Genomic DNA, 19,896 nt, shown 5'->3' with positions numbered 1-19,896 from the left:
TTTCACCCTTACAAAGTTGATTAATTCAAGGTTCAAAAAAATCTAAATGAAAGATTATGGGTACCACATGATCCAGTTTTAAAACATTTAAATACCAAGAACTTAATATTTTTTTTTTTTTTCTTTTGGTTAATGGGAATATCATCAAATTTTTCAATTTTATGATTTACAAATACCTAAAACATCAAAATTAACACCCAAAGCTTTATTTATAACAAAGAGACTAACATTTTCCTGCTCCCTTAATTATCCTTAATTCTCAATACATTTTGACTATACTGAGTCTCTGTATAGGAGTCTCCCTGTAGTGGCTTCATTTTTGGTAGTACTCAGTACTGATCATTCCACTGCATAGTGAGCACTTGAAAATCTGGCCTCTTCATCTGATTTAAAACTGAGAGCTGAGTTTTGAAAATCTGGCCCTTGTAGGCCAAATTGTCAAAGCACTTGCCTTATAATTACTCAAGAGAAACCCCCTGTTATGCTGGAACTTGAATTTTAAGACATATACCACAGAAGAATCAGAATTTGGAATCACGGAGACAAATGTTTTCATTTAATTATTCTCATGTAGCAGAATGTATTTGAACTCCTCAGGATTACAGCAGGCTCACGGTTCACATATTTAGATTTATTTTTTGTTAACACATTTAATCCACCTTTCCTTAATCAATGCAACTAAACAAAAAAAATAAATTTGATTTTAAAAACAGCCAGTATGAAGTGAGAGCAGGTGGTGCAAACATACCTAGTGCTTTCATAGAAGTGATATGAACATTTCCTTCATTATTGTAATTAAAAGTAACTCCACAGAGGAGGAAGAACCCCATCCTCTCTCATTCCTCTGAGTGTCTGCTTGTCCCATTTGGTACACCTGCAGCTGGTATGTATCTCAGTTTGTACTTTTTTAACACATCATCTGCCAGGGAAAAAAGGGGAGGGCAGAAACAGTTCAGCAAGCAGCTGCCGGCAGAGAATGGAATCTTTCATGCAGTGTGAATCAAGGATTATATTGTGAGGTTGGCAGCTGATACAAAGTTTGGAAGCAAGAATCTGTTATTTTAATCCATGAATTCTGAGAGTTGTTTGTATTAACCTAGACAGTGTATCCTAGTCACATTTAATCAGGTCAGATATTACACAGATTTAGGCAGAAAAGAAAACCTAAGCATTTTTTCTATGCTGAAAAGGAGTATCATGGTTGTTAACGTTGTCTTTTTTTTTAAAGACATTAAAGAATAGAATGGAATTTAATGAAATGGAATGGAATGGTATATATCTGCATGGACTCAGCAATTATGAAATTTACCTTATGTGAGAAAATCTGTTATATTGTGTTTGGTGCTTATATGTGATTGCTATTAAACCATTATGGATTGAACTCAAACCATCAAGCTTGTTTCTATTTACAAGCTTCATGTCATTAAATGTGCAAAAGAAAATGGCAACACGTTGATCTACTCCTAACATATCACCCATACAATATATTTGTGTTGATGTGTATAATTTGTCTATTTTTCTTTTTCTATTTTTTTTTTTAACACATTATCTCTCAGCTCAGATTCAGAACATTAGATTATAACTGAATTCAAATTAAGGTAAACCAAATTCTTAAATAACACAGGCCATTTGTATCTACTGTCATAAAAACAAATCCTTTTAAGGTCCCCAAAGCAAAATCAGTGCTATCTAGTATGCGTAGGGGGCAGAGGAGGGGTAGAGACTAATTCAAAGTGAATTAATCTCTAGTTCATTAGCAAACACTAATGTTGCTTTTGGGAATGAGGAAATTAACAGGATTATAATTATAAGCAACAAGTGTCTTCACAAGCAACTAATTGCTTGTCAGGGATGTTCAATATACTGTATCAGGCCATTTGGTAGGATTGTTGCATGCCATAAATCAAGTTTTGAGCTCTGCAACAGATTGTCTTTATAATGTAACAATGTTTCTAAAGAGACATCCAGTGACCAAATTCACAGGTGTCAGCAGGCTGGATGAACTGTAATAAGAAATTAATTAAAGCAAAATTTCTTTCTTTATCTTAGATTAAGCATCCTACTCTACAGCTACAGCCAGACCACTGTCAGCTGGCTCTTTTGGTTAGGCACTGAAGGAAAAGGTTCAAAAAGAGGATCTCGTGGATAAGGCTGTCTGGTCTCTGTCAGGGTTTGTGTGTGTTTACACAAATGCAAGCAGTGATGTGAAAGGAGAGGGGAGACCATTGCCAATAAGTCACTTTCTTTAGTCATGGCAAAGAGATTGGCTGTCAGGGGAGTTAACTTAGTGAATCCTGTGGGGGCTTGTTAAGTTATAGAGCAGATGAACTGCAAAAACCTTGAATAACAAACAAGCCTGGCAGGCAGAAATCATGATGATTACGAGTTGCTGCTTTAACCAGTCTCTTCTCGCAGGATCACTTGATGGGATACTATAAAGAGCAACAAAGGGATTTAGGAGAGCTACGTTGCCTAGAAACTGGCTGAACCTTTTTACAGGGGAAAAATTTCCACACTCAAAACTCTTCAAAGCCTTTTCTAGTTTTAGTATGTTACATGCTGTATTTTGGATTCTGATTCCAAACAGTTTCGTGGATGCTGCAGGAGATCAGATGTTTGTAAGACTTGCTTGATACAAATTTCATGAATGTAAACTCCACTGATTTCAGAAAGCTTTACATGAAAGGCTTGAAAGAGAAACATTACTACATGCATTTTATGCCTGTTCTAAATTTGATTTGCTCTTTCTGCTTGTTTTTATAGTTTGTCAGCTTAAAAGCCTGCATCGGATGATTCAACCATTTGCAAGGTGACAGGAGCGACATGCAAATACACAAATAGATTAAACTTTCTGCAATTACATAGATCTAGATTAATGACTGCCATGTTTCTTGTAAATGTGCTGTTGACAAGATTTCCAGACAAGAGTAAATATAAAATATTCTGTTTTTTAAAACCATAGAAACATAAAGAACACATTGGAATTACTTCTAAAAATTTAAATATTTAGATATTCTTTTCTGCTATTCCTTGACCTATATCCATAGAGACTACAGAGGATGGGGATACAAAAATAGCTAGCGTGAACTGCCTTCTCCTGGCTTAGCTTCCAATGCTGTTTAACCAGTTCCTGAAATATTCTCAGGCAAAATTCCCCATGGCTTTAACACTATTTTACCTGACTAAGGGCTAAGCAGGCACTGAAAGCTTTCTGTTTCAGTGAATTGAGTTGAAGTGGGAAGTAAAGACTGCTCAGAAGTGATGAACCGTTTCTGAATGTGAATTATGTAAGTAGATATTACAAAATGAAGCCAATCCCAGTGAAGGGGCACTGCTATCTCCAGTATCCTCTGAAGTTGTGTATTTTAACATACGTATTCTATGATGTTGCATAGAGCAGCTTACCCAAGATGTATAAACTTTCTATACTACAAAGTTCTTTCTGATTCCCCTTTTTTTTCCAAGAAAAAGAATTTGCAAGATCTGGTAGGACATTTAGACTACGAAGGTAAGTTACATAGATGAAGGAAAGACTTCCTTCATCTTATTGCATTAAAAAGATATAAATATAGTAAGATCTGCCAAGTTATCTTGTTAAATAACAGTAGTTCCTAAAATCACCCCTGCTTATATAGAGTACTACGGTACTATCAGGTTAAAAATCCTCTTTATTCATTAAGGGTGAGAAGACCTGCTTGGGGAGGTATTTTATTTTATTGGCATTTGTAACTGTGTCACCCTAAGACTATCTGGTGATTTTATTATTTAAAGGAAGTTCTCACTTTGTTTATAAGTTTAATACGCTTTACATATTGTCATTATTTCCCTTTAGATTAATCATGTTTGAAACAGATACTATGAAGTTTGCAAGAGCATTCAAGTTCTTATAGATATTTTTGCCAAAATAGGCAGCTGGAGATTGATTCCAGAAGTAATTCCTAAGCAATCAAAACCTGTTCTCTTCAACAAAGTTTTCTGTAATAACTCTTTGTGTTTAGGTTTGAACAGTACGATTTCTCCCTTCTTAGCTAAAGAAAAAAGATTAGTTTAATTTGCAGGAATAACTGGTTTGTGCATGGCTGAGAGAAAATACATCTGGGGCTTTGTAAATAATAGAAATGAGGTTTGTTTATAAGACTGAGAGAACTTTCAAGTTCCAACTTAACTCTCAGATTCATGACAGATTCATCTTTAGTTGCCTGGAATATCAGTTTGATGAAACAAAACATTTCACTACTTTAGAACCTAATTGTGTTTTACTTTGAGAAAAGAGAATGAATTATCTCAGTAATAATTCACTTCAAAAATAAATTGCCAGAGAAGATATTTATAAATCTATTCTTTGATCAAGCACACAGTTTTTGACCTGTTTGTCTGAAAATGAAGATAACAAATTACTCAATGTGTATTCCCAAATATTCAACACACTGTGAATAAGAACCTTACTTCAAAAACATTGATTCTTTTTTCTCTAGAAACTGAGCTTTTTTTCAGTTTAAGACTAAGATTTGTAACAATCAGAACTGAACTTTTTGTCGTCAAACAGTGTCAATCTATCTGCTTCTTAGGATCCTCAGCTCATGCCGAAGCTCAACAAGCGTTGGGATCTGGTTTCATTACCAATGTTTTACAAATCATAAAGATTAATTATTCCTTATTCCTCTAACATTGTATGACAAAGCTTGAATAGCTTGAATAGTTATGAACCTTTGAAGTCCTTCAGTCCTTCAGTCTCTAATCATACAGCACTTGTGTTGAGTGTTAACATGAACTGGCCTCTCATAAAACTTAAATAATTTTAATTCAATGATCTTCTTTTGACTTGCTTGTCATATTGTTCTGGAAGACAATACAGTCACTGGAATTTTTGATACGGTGGTAGTTTTTATGAAGATGATTATCTTGTGAAAATGTTGACATTTAACAACATACACTGATTGACAGTCTTCACCTTAGGGGAAAGCCAAAGCATGTCAATAGTGACTTGCCCCATGAAATACCACCAAAATTAAATTTCTTATAATAAAAGTATAAGTGAAAGGACATTTTATAATCCAAATATATAATCTATATTGTTCCAATTTTTATTCAGTTTCTATTTTCAAATATAAAATATCTTTTTTTTCAGTTTCATAATTTGTCAACATATCATTTGTCTTATTTTGTCTCACCTTGCCCATTTAAAAAAAGCCTACCAAAATGTAATCGATTGAGAATTACAGTTTACACTGAATCACCTAATTGCAGTTTGAAGACAATTATACCCACCATCTCAAAATATCCCATATTCAATCATGGGTGTTCTGACTGTGCAGAAGGTTTTACCGTGTTTTTTCTTAAGGAACACATACTTTATTAAAATATGACTTCCAATTAATTTGTCAGCCAGCAACATTCATCAGAAAACAATAGATAAAGTCTTTTTATTCTTTCCATTTTTTCTTTATTGTTTTGGAGTCCATCCATGCCATCTTCCATCTTTTTTCCTACCAATTACTTAGTAATACAAATTTTGAAAAGAATATATGGAAGTTGCATTGGAACACATGTATTCTCTTTGCCATTAAGCCTTTGGTTTCCTGTTAAAGCAAGCTTGCAATGCACCCCACACAGTGAACTGATCTGAATAGGCCATTACTTGCGCTCAGGTCAATGTGAGATTATAACATCATGATTTTTTGATTCCTTAACTGTCCAGCAAGATGCTTTTCAGCAGTGTTGAACCAAAGAACCATAGGCAAGTAAAGTTTCTAACAACCACAGACTCCTTGCTGTCTGAACAGGACTGAAAAGCTCATTGAAAGTTTACTATTTTAAAGCTTTAAAGGGTTTTATTTTGTGCGGTGGAGGTGAGAAATAATTCTCTGAGAACTCAATCTTTTTTTTTCTTCTCAGCATGGAATCTAGAGAAATGACTACAGCTCTGGTCTCTGTCTTTCTAATTTTCTTCTGCATGCAGACACTTATCTACTCAAGTCTAAGAAAACACATTCTCTTCAATTACTTTTTAGCTGGCCAGTTTTTATTCCTCTTTCTCCAATGCAAAGAACCATTTTCAGCTAATGAAAAACAGCTTAATCACACTTTTCATTCTAGGGATATTTTAGGTGGGCTTTCCAATCTGCTTGAATACTTGGTGGCTATTGATCAAATATGTGTTTTATTTCTTGTTCTTCATTTATTCCTCTGATCTGAGGAACATAGAGATTTTTCTTCATTAAATTCAGTATGTCCCTCCTCCTCATCTTTGTATTTCTGCAGGAAATGTTACCATTACATTCTTACTGAAGTCTTTTATTTTTCCAGACCTCAGACTCTACTGTTCTTTCTCTCAGCTGAGCTGTTTCTGCACTATATGATGTACTTGCATTCATCTGACAGATTCTAATATAGGATACTATTTCAAATTGTCTACATTCTTGATCAATCTTGTTCATTTTTCTTTTGGGTCAGGAATATGAGTTACATGGTTTTATGTATGTGTGTGTATATATATATACATACACAAATGTATATGTGTATACATGGATGTGAAATGAAGTACATTGGGTAAATCAACCATTTCACTGTTCACAAAACATAACAATAACTGTTTTCAGAAATGCAGAAGATGTACATTCAAGGGCTTCTTTTAAAACATGATATTGTTTTCTAAGAAACAAATTTACCTATCTCAAACTCATATCTTGAAAAAGAGGAATGGGTTTTACTTTGGTCCCACTTTCTTCATTTGTTTCCCTTGTGACCATTGTCTCTTCACTTACACTCCAAGATTCCAAATTATAGATTCTTAGCAAATATTTTATGAAGAACACAGACAGACATAAAAGTTCATATCTCCAAACATAGCATTTAAAATATTCCTGTAGTATGTTAAGCTAGACAGAATCAAAAAAACCTGCATTCCAAAATCTGAGTTAACACACACAAAGACAGTAAATATGATGTTATGTTCACTAATATTCATGGGCTTGTCACATCAGCAGAAGATTGATCTAAGAATTCCTTAAACTAATTTGGCTCTAATGTGTAATTAAATAGAAAACTAAAATCTAAGCATGCAAAGAATTCCATTACTCATGCATGAGATGAATGAAAAAGATAAAAGGTATCTACTAAAAATTCATCAAAAGCAAAGCAAGATTTCACTAAATTTTTAAAAAGGATTTTTTTTTTTGCATCATTATTAAAGCTTATGCCCAACGTACATGTCAAAAATTCACCTCAGGACAGAATGGAAGCTTTATTCTTTGTTTAATTGCCTAACTACTGTAATTCATATGTGTCCCACTTATAGTTCTTGAGTTTAAGATGCTTCCATGTAATCCACTAATTTTATGATAAAGCAAATTCTTCAGCAAGTGCTGAGACTTCTAGCTGTGCTGTATCAACTACTTCAATACCAAAAGTTTTTAATAAATGAGACTCAAAAATTGTTTCTATATTGGTTTAAAATATTCACCTCCTGCAAATTAATACAGAGGCAAGTTAAAACCACACTCTAGGCACTATGACTCAAGAAGTTCAGATGAAAAGAGTATCAAGTAAATAGCAAAGACAAAATATTTATCTGGGTCAATAAACTTTTGATTTCTAATCCAGAATGACACACATTTCCTCAATTAAAGGTTTTTGCTTAAAGAAAAGATATTGCATATTACAAAGTGGGCTGTTGCTAGGATCCCAGAATAAACCAAATGCAACTAGCATTTATGAAAGTCATATAAAAGAGGTTCTATTAGCACTTAGCACAAGATGAATTAAGGATAATCAAATAGTCTCAGCCCACATAAAACAGAAGAAGAAAAAAACCAAGAACATTCACTTTTCACTTTAGTTTTGTTGATAAATAATAAGCATTCTTTCTTACTGTGAATAATAGAGTAGAAAAATAATTGCAGTTTTAACTCAAATATGTACAGTCTGTAACAGTTTTCAAACTAAAAATTAATACTTCTTGAAATTATTTTTATTTTTTGAAATATCTTTTTTTTTTTTAAATTCTAGCTATTCGGATCCCTGAAGCTGCCTGTATTTTATGTTATATATTGACAGTGTTTTGCCATAAGCAAGGAAAAGAGCTTTTATAGGAAAGATTATGAGTTCTTAGTAATGTTGTCCTGTTTTTTTCAATATTTTAGTAAAACAGCAATTTTTAATGACTTAATCCATGATATTATTATTATTTATAATAATTATCCATATTATACAATATTTATAATAATTATCCATATTATACAATAATCCATTATTATATAAGCAATTAAAAGTGCAATTTTTTTTGTGTGCTCCTTTTCTTGTATTTTTGTCTCTATTCTAATTAATAATGCAATACGTGTAAAAAATTTATATTTGACTGCTCGTCTTCTCCTCCTTTGTAGATTCTGTGGTTGTTATTTTGTGCATAAATTTAAAGTAACTTTGGTTAGAAACAAAACAGATTATTCCTCACAAATTTCCAAGTATTGTTATGCCTATTTTACAAACAGGGAATCAAACTCCAGGAATATATAGACTGCAGACATCACAGAATCATAGAATGGTTAGGCTTGGAAGGAACTTTAAAGATTATCTAGTTCCAACCCTCCTGCCCTGGCAGGGACACTTTTCACTAGACCAGGTTGCTCCAAGCCTCATCAAGTGGCCTTGAACTCTTCCAGAAATGGGGCAGCCACAACTTCCCTGCGTAACCTGCGCCAGGGTCTCACCACGCTCATAGCACCAAATTTCTTCCCCCTGTCTAATCTAAATCTCACCTTCTTTTGTTTAAAACCATACCCCCTCATTTTATCACTATATGCCCTTATAAAAAGTCCCTCTCCAGATTTCTTCTAGGCCCCTTTAGGCATTAGAAGACTGTTAGAAGGCCTCCTTTGAACCTTCTCTTCTCCAGGCTGAACAAGTTTAGTTCTCTTAGCTTGTCTTTATAGGAGAGGTGCTCCAGCTCTGTGATTACCGTTGTGGCCCTACCCTAGACTCAAGCAGGTGTCTGCTCCTCTTGTTGACAGCCCCAAAGCTGAAAACAGTACTTCAGGTGGCATCTCATAAGAGCAGAGTAGAAAGGGAGAATCACCGCCCTAGACCTACTGGCCACACACTTTTTGTCCCAGCTTTTGTTATGTTGGCTTTTTGGGCTGCAAGCACACATTGGTGGCTCATATTGAGCTTCTCATCAGCAAACACCCCCAAGTCCTTCTTCTTAGGGCTGCTCTCAATTCATCCTCCACCCAGCCTGTAGCTGTGCTTGAGGTTGCCCAACCCAGGTGCAGAATCATGCACTTGACTTTGTTCAACTTCATGATATTTGTGCTGGCCCACCTCTGGGAACATACTAAGGTCTCTCTGGATGGCATTCATTCACCCCAGCATGTCAACTGCACCACACACCTTCATTTCATCAGCAAACTTGCTGACAGCATACTCAAGCTCGCTGTCCATGTCACTGGCAAGGATGTTGAACAGCACCAGTCCCAATACCAACCCCAGAGGAATGCTCTTGTCAATGATCTCCACTTGGACATCAAGCCGTTGACTGCAACTCTGAGTGTGACAATCCAGCCAATTCCTTCTCCACAGAGTGGTCCATCCATCACATCGAATCCTCTCCAATTTAGCAGCAAGGATGTGTTGTGGTTTAAACCCAGACAGTAACTCATAACAGGCAGCTGTTTGCTCACATCCCCCCCACTGCTCCCCTCCTCCAGGCAGGATGTGCAGGAGAATTGAAAGAATGTAAACCTCATGGGCTGAGATAAGAACAGTCCAATAACTAAAGTATAATATATCTTACCTCTACTACTAATAGTAATAATAAGGGAAATAACAAGGGGAGAGAATATGAAACTAAAATGGGAAAGGAGAAAAAACAATAAACCCAAGCGATGCACAATAAAATTGCTCACCATACAGCCCAACCTGAGCAGCGGTCTGTCCTTTCTGGGTAACTTCTCCAGTTTATATCCTGGATATGTCTATAGAGGGCCTCATCCACTCGGTCTTGCTGGTCAGGAGGCTAGTTTGGGTCAGGTGTCTTGTCTCTGATTCCTTCTGGCTTCTTGTGCCCCTCCTCACTTGCAGAGCATGAGAGACTGAAAAGAGCAGGGTAAATGCTACTGAGCAACAGCTAAAAGATCAGTGTTATCAGCATTTTTCTCAGACTAAAAACAGAACACAGCACTGCACCAGCTACTAGGAAGGAGAATAATAACTGTTACAGCTGAATCCAGGACAGGACGCCAACGGGATGCATCAAATGCCTTACACAAGCCCAGGTAGATGATGTCTGTTGCTCTGCCCTTATCGACCACAACACCATGGCCCCATCATAGAAGGCCACCAAATTCATCAGGCACAATTTGCTCTTAGTGAAGCCATATTGGCCGTCACAAATCATCCCCTTACAGTCTATGTTCCTTAGCATAGTTTATGGGATGATCTGATTTAGGGTCTGCTGGGCACTGAGGTGAGACTGACTCTCCTGTAGCTCCCTTGGTCTTCCTTGTTGCCCTTTTTAAAAAATTAGGGTAAAGGATGGTCAACGGTAAGCTGCTATGCAACTTCTTGTCCTGTCAGTTCATCTCAGTTACTATTTCAGTAAAATGTAACGAGATTCAATTTGAATAAGAATAAATTGAATTTTATTTAAGTGGGAAACAAGTAAGCTATTTGTCTACTGAGGGATAATAGAACAGAGCAGGACGGATTCTAAGGAGACCAAAAGGGAAAATGTTTCCTCAGTTAGAAGATTCTCTTGCCTTCTCTGCTTTTGGTATTCTTCTTGGTGGAGGCTGCTCTTCATTATCCACCTGTAAGGAGATTATAAGGTTAAATACTCTGGTCTCATTTTTATTTATTTGATCAAAGAATAGGACTTATTCTGTTTTGCACTAACTACAGTATGAAAACAAAAAATTCCTTATTAACAAAATGGACACTATGATGATGATGGAATTTTATGTCAAAAAAGAAGTGTCTTTGTTGGTTTGAATATGTTTCTACCTTCTAATTCATGCCAGAGATCCTGAAACTGCTAAGGAAATTCAGATGTTGCTCAAACTTATGCTTTTTCATGTCCTTTGTTGTGTTGTTTGTTTTTTTCCTGAAACTAACCTATGCATGTACTACTCTTTGTAACTCTTGTTTTTGGTTGTTTTGTAACTCTTTATTTTGATTTTATCACCAAATTCTAAAGGAGTATTCAAATAGCCTTGTGGTTTTATATATGAGAAAGATTAGGATGCTCCTAATATCAATGAATAACAAATAAATATATTCATATGAGTTAAGTCAGAATTAGAAATTATTTTTTCACAAATGAATGCAATTATCATAAGTGAGGCGTTCTTATTCTCAACACTTGTCTTTGTTTTTAAAAACATTTTTTTCACTGCATGGACCAGCAGCTTTTTTTACTGCTGTCCCACTCTTCCGTGAAATACTTCTGCCACCTTTCTTCACAATTCCCAGATATTTAGAAGAATATAATTAACAAGAAGTTCCATAGAGGAATCTTTCTAACCTTTCTTATATCTGCATATCTGAACATCTGAATGCACGATTGAGCTGTTCATAAACAAACTTTAAATGACACCATTATAGTATTTCTTTCTTGTCCTATCACGTCACTATTGGTTGTACTGCTTCTTTGACGTCAAAAGGGCATATTTGGAGTTGCACTTTTTTCTGTTAGATAGGCTGGCTAACACAACACCTTATATTTATTGTTCACTGTATAAACACTGTAAGCAAGTTTGTATTGAAGTAGACACCCCAGTGTACAAAGGTGGCTAGAAGACATGCAACATATGTAAAGACAGGTTGTATTTTTAATAGAACAGGTGATAGAGTTAGAAAAAGCAGCCAGACTTTTAGATAAATTGCCTTTTCTCTAGGTCTGACAAAGTAACAATAAATTTCAAGATAAAACCAGAATTTGATAATTTCAGTTTGTGTAAAATAGATGACTTTGCATATTTCTAATGATGCTTTTCCTATTCTGTTTGTTCCTGTCCTGCGTACTGCTCTTTGTTCCTTTCCCAGATTTCTGAAATATCCACAGTAATGCTAGGAGAATTATTCATCTGTCTTTGAAGGATAATTAATGTTCATGTAACTATTGATAATTTTATATTTCATTCATATTCACCCTCATGTGCAGTGGTTTACACATATTTCAACACAGGATACTTTGTGGGATTAAAAATACTGTGGTTTACCAATTTCTCCCCTGGCATACCTAACATTATAACTATTCTAATCTGGGTCCTGACGTCTTAGGCTTGAAGTCCTTTCTTTAATTATATAAAGAAAAAATGTGCAAATGTTTTATATGTTGCAATGGAAATATTTCTTTTCCTTGCCCAGTAGAGTGAATTTAATTTACAGTTCAGCTAGAACTTGATACACATATGTTCAGTACCTGCATACATTATCTTCTCATATCATAAAACTGCATTGCATCATTTCAGGAAAAGATACCCTAAAGGGTGATAATATAGTGAGTGCTCCTTAGTATCAGCTATTCATTTTTTCTCTGATTCATATTACGACTTTCTGAGCACTGTTTTCAGGAAGGCATAACTATAGATGTCTAGTAAAAGTAAACATACTCAGAAAGACTATTTTATACTGCAGTTTAGTGTACTAAAGAGATAGCTAACTTGAACTACTGCGTCATGTCAGAATGGACTGCAGCAAGCACATTCTCATTAGAATCTGTATGGTGGAGATGATACACAATTGCAGTTTCACTCCCTCAGAATATCAATATAACATAATAGTACAGTGCAATACACAGAAGAGTTTCAGAGAAAATTATGATGAGTTTACAGTCTGCATCAGACCATTAAGGCTGAGAGGGGGAACCAGTTCACAATAATGTAAATCTTTTGTCAGACAGAACTCTGTAACAAATATTGTAATATATATATGTATAAAAGAATGTGGTTTTCACTCTCTTCTCAATCAAGTAGCCAACCACTAGAATGCATCAAATGACAGCTTATGCTTTTACACTGAACTGCATGCATCTGATGCAACTGACAGACAGACATATAGCTGAAAAGAAAAAAAAAAAAAGAGAAAAGACTGTTGAACTGTGTCCTGTCTTTCCTGTCTTTGCTCTTGCCACTGTATTTCAAGATCATAGGGTCAAGGACAAAGTCTGAAAATGGCATATGCCTTCTTCTGTGCTCAAAATGGAGCTTGCAAATTATCTGCACTGGCAGAAAAATAAGTTCTGAATCTTTGTGTTTCGTAATTTTTGTTTGCTCTCGAGAGAATGAATTTTCTTTCATTTCATTCTTACCTCCTTTGTCCCCTTCAGCTTGGTAAATAACTAAATGGATATATAAAACAAAAAGAAAAAAGAAAGAAACAGCTCATGTGGGAAAAAGAAAATAGATAGAAGACTTAAATCTTGAACTTAAAATTAAGGGTAAAAAAAAACCTTGTGGCACTATTTCTTGCTACGAAAGTGGAAAATAATTTTCTTCTGCTTAGTTTTTTCCTTCAAAGTGCCAAATATTTTTATTTTTTTTAACTGACTGGAACGATAACTTCACATCCTGTATTTATGCTCCTTAATCAAGTCCATTGACTCTTTTTCTCTAGAGGAGGAATTGCAAAAGCTAAAGTTTGCTTATTATTTTGTAGTCACAGGTGGTCAATTCCTGCTTTCCTTTTTTACTTCTTGTTCTCTTCAAGAACAGAATCATAGATGACAATTTCTTATAGTTTATTTATACTTGTAAGCTTGGTTTGGTTTCTGTTTCTCCAGATAACTGTGTTACTAAATGATTTGCCTTCTTAAATCCTCTTTTTTATCTCCTAGTATTCTTGCCATCATAGCTTAATGTGCAATATCTTCTTACCACAAACTTGCATGAGTTATTACACTTTAATGCAGGAAAAAAGTCCCTTCGTAGGCAGATTCATTCTAAGCAGCCAAGGTACTGTGTAATAAATCTAAGTAAGCTCAATGAAACTAAAGCATCATAAGCTTAAGAAAAAGCCTTGTGAGCCTGCATAAGATCTTAAGTAAAGTACTGCTGGCTGGCTGTAGAGGTTATTTTTTTAACATATCAGATTTTTTTGATACTCAATAGGTGAGGCCTGTCTATATTTATAGCTATAGAAACTGAGATGGGTAGATAAAGTTAGTTCTAAGACCTGCTGAGATTTCAGTTACACTGCTTTTTGCACTGTTGACATATCCATACTGCAATTTTGGCAGGCAGCTAAAGCTGAGACTGCTTACTTGAAAGGATACTTACAATAAAACCTTCTGGCACTGTACATTCTGGATTCACATTCTGGATTCATCCTACATAACCTCATTCAATTATTTTCTTTGCAGAAGATAAAATGCCCATTCAATGCAGAGTAATGAAGGCAGAAATTCTTTTAATTTGGCTAAGATATTTATATTCCTCCCTTCCCTGCAGTATTCATCTAAGCCTGATCAGGGTATTTATGATAATATCCCCACTGTGAAAGTGACTATCATTTGTGGCTTTGACACCAAAAAATAGAAACAGGTAAATCTGCTTGCATATACTAACGTGTTCTAGATCCAGGTGTCTTTTGCACTGTTCGAAGTATATATTTTCTTCATTGTCACACATAAAACTTTGTAGAATAATCCATTTACATTATTTTACTCAGTATGGCAGAAAATATCTGTTAATATAGAGATCTGCAAGGAATCAGGGTCAGAGCCCTGTGGCAAGAATTCTTTGTGGTCCGACCTGGGAGGGCAGACCTTATGTCATTCCTGATCCTTCATTGGTCCATAGAAGACCTACTATCTGTATAAAACTGGGAATGTACCATGAAAAGATAAGAAAAAACAAAACAGAAGGAAAATTGCGTTTATAGCTAAACCAAACCCATATAAAACAACAGGCAGGTCAATAAACAGTCTAAAAGAATAAGCCTAAAAATCCTCAGTGCTGAGGTGCTGTAAATCAATGCAAAGCCTGTAGGCTGCTGTTAGCAATAGGACTACAGGGCTACATGAACAAACAGAAAACTTCACTAATTCTCCACCCACCTTTGTGCCAGAGAAAATCCTGCATCTTCATCATCACTACAAAAATGCCTAATGATTAGTCATTTATTTTAGCAAGAGGACACTGCTCTTCATTATTATTAATGATTCTTGTGAAGCATTGTGGGTTTTTCATAACTGAAGGAGAACCTATTTTGGCATTCTAGTCGTTATCAGAGCTGCAAACCAACGGAGTTGCTATCATCATATGATTTAGTCTCCTTACTACATAGATTTGAGTCTTGATATCTTAATATAAGTTGATCTAAAGCTGCTATGAGTCTTTTTTTGTAGAATTCAATGGGAATCATACTAAGCCTTAGGACAGGGTGTCAGTCAGGCCCAGGTTTGATGTAGCTCTGTTCAGCGTTAATTCTATATGATTTTGTATTTGAGGTTACCGAGAAAAAAAAGATCTCTATCCATGAGCAAAAGTTTCTCTAAATTTTATTGGCTGATGTAAACAAGGAAGGCTCCAGAATGGATCCATGCCTTGCAATACAGTTTTATTAATGACTTTGTTTTCTTCATGCATGTGAGAACAAATTCTCAACAGATTTTAGTAGAATACTGTTGTGTAATCTGATATGCAATTCATCGTATGTGGTAATTACAGCGCTAGAACCATTTTATTCTGAGGCATCTATCACACAAGAAAAGGAAATGATCAGAAATGCACACACTTTATTTTTTTTTTCTGAGGATTTTTTATAAGAGATTTGCTGATATTTGTGGCCTTAAAAAAAATTAAATTAAGATCAGTAGGTAGACCAAATCTTGCCGTTTTCTTCACCCCAATTAGACCTAATAAGGAACAAGGCAAAATTCTTTGCAATTCTGTGTCCATCTGTTCTCTCGGTTCCTCTGGTTCAGAGGTGATTACTCTGCCATATAATCCTGTCTTTTACATCTGCTGATTTGACAATGGCTCCTTCAAACTGTATATACCCTGGCTGTTCTAAAATTTTTTGTTAAACTCATGTTAAGTTGTAGTTGGTATTGGAGAGACCAGCAAAATTATATAATGAATACTGTTCTCACAAAGGCTTCTAAATAGAGAAAATCCCCAAATAACCTGTCAGAGTAGGATTTTTTCCTCCATATTAAAATTTTCTTTCATGCAGTTAGTTTACATAAAGTGGCTACCTAGGGATATTCTTTACAATTAGCTGACATATTGTTTGTGTTCTTGTTGTTACCCTGTATATATAATGATCTGAAATCAGATGAAAGAAGTTTTATCCCCCCCAATACCTGAGAGACTGCAACCCCCCTCCAAGTTTGCTATTTAAATCCCAGCTGTGCTGTTGCCTTTAACTATGCGAGACAGCAAGACAACACATTTTGTAGATTAAACCAATAAACTAGCAAACATAAAAGAAACAAATCTCATAATTGTGGATTTCAATTAAAGAAAAGAGGATCAAAGCAAACATTCTGCTTGAAATTGCACAGCTGCTATCTGCAAAAAATGAGAAAAAACCCTCCTCCATCTAGCCATAATTTTGGGATGGGGGAAGGAGGAGGGAGAGCTCAAACCCTGCAGTAGGACAGATTGCTTATGCTCCTCACGTCCCAGTCAGTAATACAGAAATATTGAGTAATAAATTCCCTGCCTTTCCTGATCTGAGAAGCTCTCACCATCTGTGAAAGACAATTTGTAACAGCTTTGGTATTAAGATTCAGTAAACAGACAATCACAAGCATTGTGTCAAATAGTGCCCACATTTGGAGAAAAAAAAAAAATTAAGCAAAAGCTTGAGTAACATGACAACCTTGTACTGCAAAATAGCCACCAAAACAGTTTCGATTGCAGAGGGTTTCTTTTTTTTTCCCTCTTCTTTACCCAGTCAGCAAAGAGTGCTGGAGACTGTACACATTTCAGCTACATCTGTGGGCTGTGTATTTAGGCCTCATCCTAATGTGTTGAATTATTATTGATGGCTGAGGCAGTTCTGCTCTGCTGGTGAACCAATAATGTCAAGGCAGTACCTGCAAGATTAATTATAGGAGAGAATGGGCTCTGGTTTCCAGGGACTGAGACATTAATAGAGACTGAGCATTAGTTTCAGGGGATTCAACAGACATCTGAACAAATGCCTCAGATAATGCTAGACATGCTAAATCCTGGCACTTACCTCCAAGCAGTACTGAAAAAAAAAAGTTTAGAACAATTGTGTTTAAACTGAGAAAAACAGAAGGCTCTATAAACCAAATGAAAAGGAAAAAAAACAAAGCCAATACTGAGTTTGCTAAAGCAAGATAGGCTCCATAAACCTATGTGAGCATATCGCCCTCTGCAATATCCTGAAGGAAAAGGAGACAGAAACTAATTTCTGTAGCATAAGCCGAAAAAGAAACTGCTTTTTGGCGACTAAATACCCAAGTTTTCAAAATAAATATGACATTCTACACATGGAAATGTAAGTTGGATCAAAAAGCAGAATATTTTATGCTGTTTCTCTTGCACCACTGCAGTGGAAATTTGTACTCTGTGAAGCACTTTAGCTATAGAGAGCTGAGAATATGCAGTGGATGAAGCTGCAACCATAGCAACAGCTACATAAATTTTCAGGCAATGACAAGGCACATGGTACAAAATTTAAGCAGTGTAACTCCTACACTGACTTCCAAAAGAAAAAAAAAAAAAAAAAAATGGAGAAGAGGGTGTTGAACTCCTTTTATTACAAAGTACTCATGTCTTCCACTTTATCAAGACCCTGCATTTTGCTTGTGTGATCAGAAGTGCAGCTGAGAGATTAGATGTAACTCTCTATCTTGTCCTTTACCTTTGGCAGCTGATATCCCTCTTTCTCTCATTATCTCCTATGCCTAATATTTTTGAAAGAGCCTTGGGAAGTTTGAAGCCAAATTTTCAACACATTGTCCAGCTACCCACCCTTTGTGCCTTTTTCTAGTTATGCAATACTTTTGACAAAATAATCCCAGAATGAATAAAACCCAGAGGCTGGTGTGGCTCAACACACCAAAATATAGGCTTATGAAACTGATCTCAAAAGGGAGTGAAACAAGTTCACACTTCACTGATTTTCCAGTTTCACAATTGCAAAGTGCATCAGTGCTTTTCTTCAAGCTATAAACAGCAGCAGGAGAACTATTAAGCAAATGCACTTGAGGTTGAAAGATCCACAGGAGAAGGATATTTTCAAGCTTCCGTCTTTATTTTGTACCCTTAGCTTCTAGGTGATTTCTTTCACAATGTCATGTGAAACTCTACAGCCAGATTTCCTTGCCCATCGATACAAGATAGGAAACCCCGAGGAACTTCGTACATCTCAGACTGTGTGTCTGCGTGTTTCACAAGCTTAAATAGAGTTTAAAATGAAGTTGACAAAAGGGACTCAAATCCTGCTCTGATATGAATCAATGAAGCAGCAAGGCTCCTAAATATGTTTTTACCCCATGACAGAAACTGACTCTCTTTAATGTATGTTTTCAAAACCAAACCTTAGTAAAAAACATAATTTCAGCTGGAACAAGCTTTTATTTTTTAGTTTTAGTTACTGAGTTCATGATAAACCCTAGGGATGTTCTTTTGAAACACACAAATTCACAAAGCCTTGCCATTTGACAAAGTGGAGAATACCAGTGAAATGATATTCATCTGAAAAGAATACAACCAGCTTGAATAGGAAACCTATGTTCTCCCTCATAAATTCAATTAATTTTGGCCAGGATTGTTTCAGTTGATAATGAATAAATTAAAGCACAAAGAACTAAATCCAACACCTGAGTGTAAGAAAGCATTTCCTACTATGTTGTTCCTAGGTGAGCCTTGGGAAGAAATGAAGTCCTGAAGATAAATCTTTTTGAGCTGAATTATGAAAAAAAGACAGTTTAGAATTGTTCAGCTTGTCCCTGTATCTTTTCTATGCTAATTTTGTTTTAAAATGCTCAGCAGTCACATAAATAACACTGTTTCCTGTCACATGCCATAAAGAAGTTGCAAGATGCTAGGAGCATGACTGACAGTAGAGTACATTGCTATGTTTGTTACCATCCTGAAGATGATCTCTTGCAAGAGTGATTAGTCAGCTCATATGTCACATTATTCCCAACGATATTGAAGTAAGTGAAACACCATGGCTTTACCATATCTTTATCAAACAGTAGTTTGTGGAGGTATAAAGAAACATGATGGAAATCTGTTATATGGCAGCATCATTCTTTTTTGAAGTTATATTTGAACTTGTAGTCAAAAGGTGTCATGTTTCTGCTCCACCATTAGCTGGTATTTTTTTTCCTGATGATCTGAGTTTTGGAATGAAAAGAGTGCTCAGCCTCAAAGTCCAGGCCTGGATATTTTATCTTTTACTAGAACTCTAAAAAGTTTTAAGATAGAAATAAAAACCCTTAAATGATATAAAAACATTGTCTTAATTTTGTGTAGTTACTTCAGAATTATTTAAAATGGGATATATTAAGGCTCCCATGAAGAGAAAACAACTTGCCTCAAAGAACCTGGGCTCAAATACAGGTAGGCTAAGTACATTGAGTCTAGGGCAAATCATAGGTAGAGTGGTTTGCTTTAAAAATCAGATCCAGCATACTGAGTTTCTCCCCAAACAGTACAGTATATCACTGAATGATGTTGGCATGCAAAATCAGCAGAACTTAACAAGAAACTGTTTTATGTCAAAATTTCAGAGCAAAAACTCTAAACATTTATAGTATCACTTTTGAAGCCACAGACTTTTTATTACCTTACTGTGACAAAATTCTCAGAAAAATGCTTCTCTCCCTCACACTGGAAAATAAGCAGTACAAATGTATCAGACACATCTTTGATCAGTTGATAGACATTTGGAAACAGTAAGAAAAAGATG

Source organism: Pezoporus occidentalis, unplaced genomic scaffold (assembly GCF_034315485.1).
Source record: "Pezoporus occidentalis ecotype Australia unplaced genomic scaffold, CSIRO_AGI_Poc_V1 ctg21, whole genome shotgun sequence".
NCBI lineage: Eukaryota > Metazoa > Chordata > Aves > Psittaciformes > Psittacidae > Pezoporus > Pezoporus occidentalis.
The sequence above is the reverse complement of the archived record's forward strand: the minus strand, read 5'-3'. Positions refer to the sequence as shown.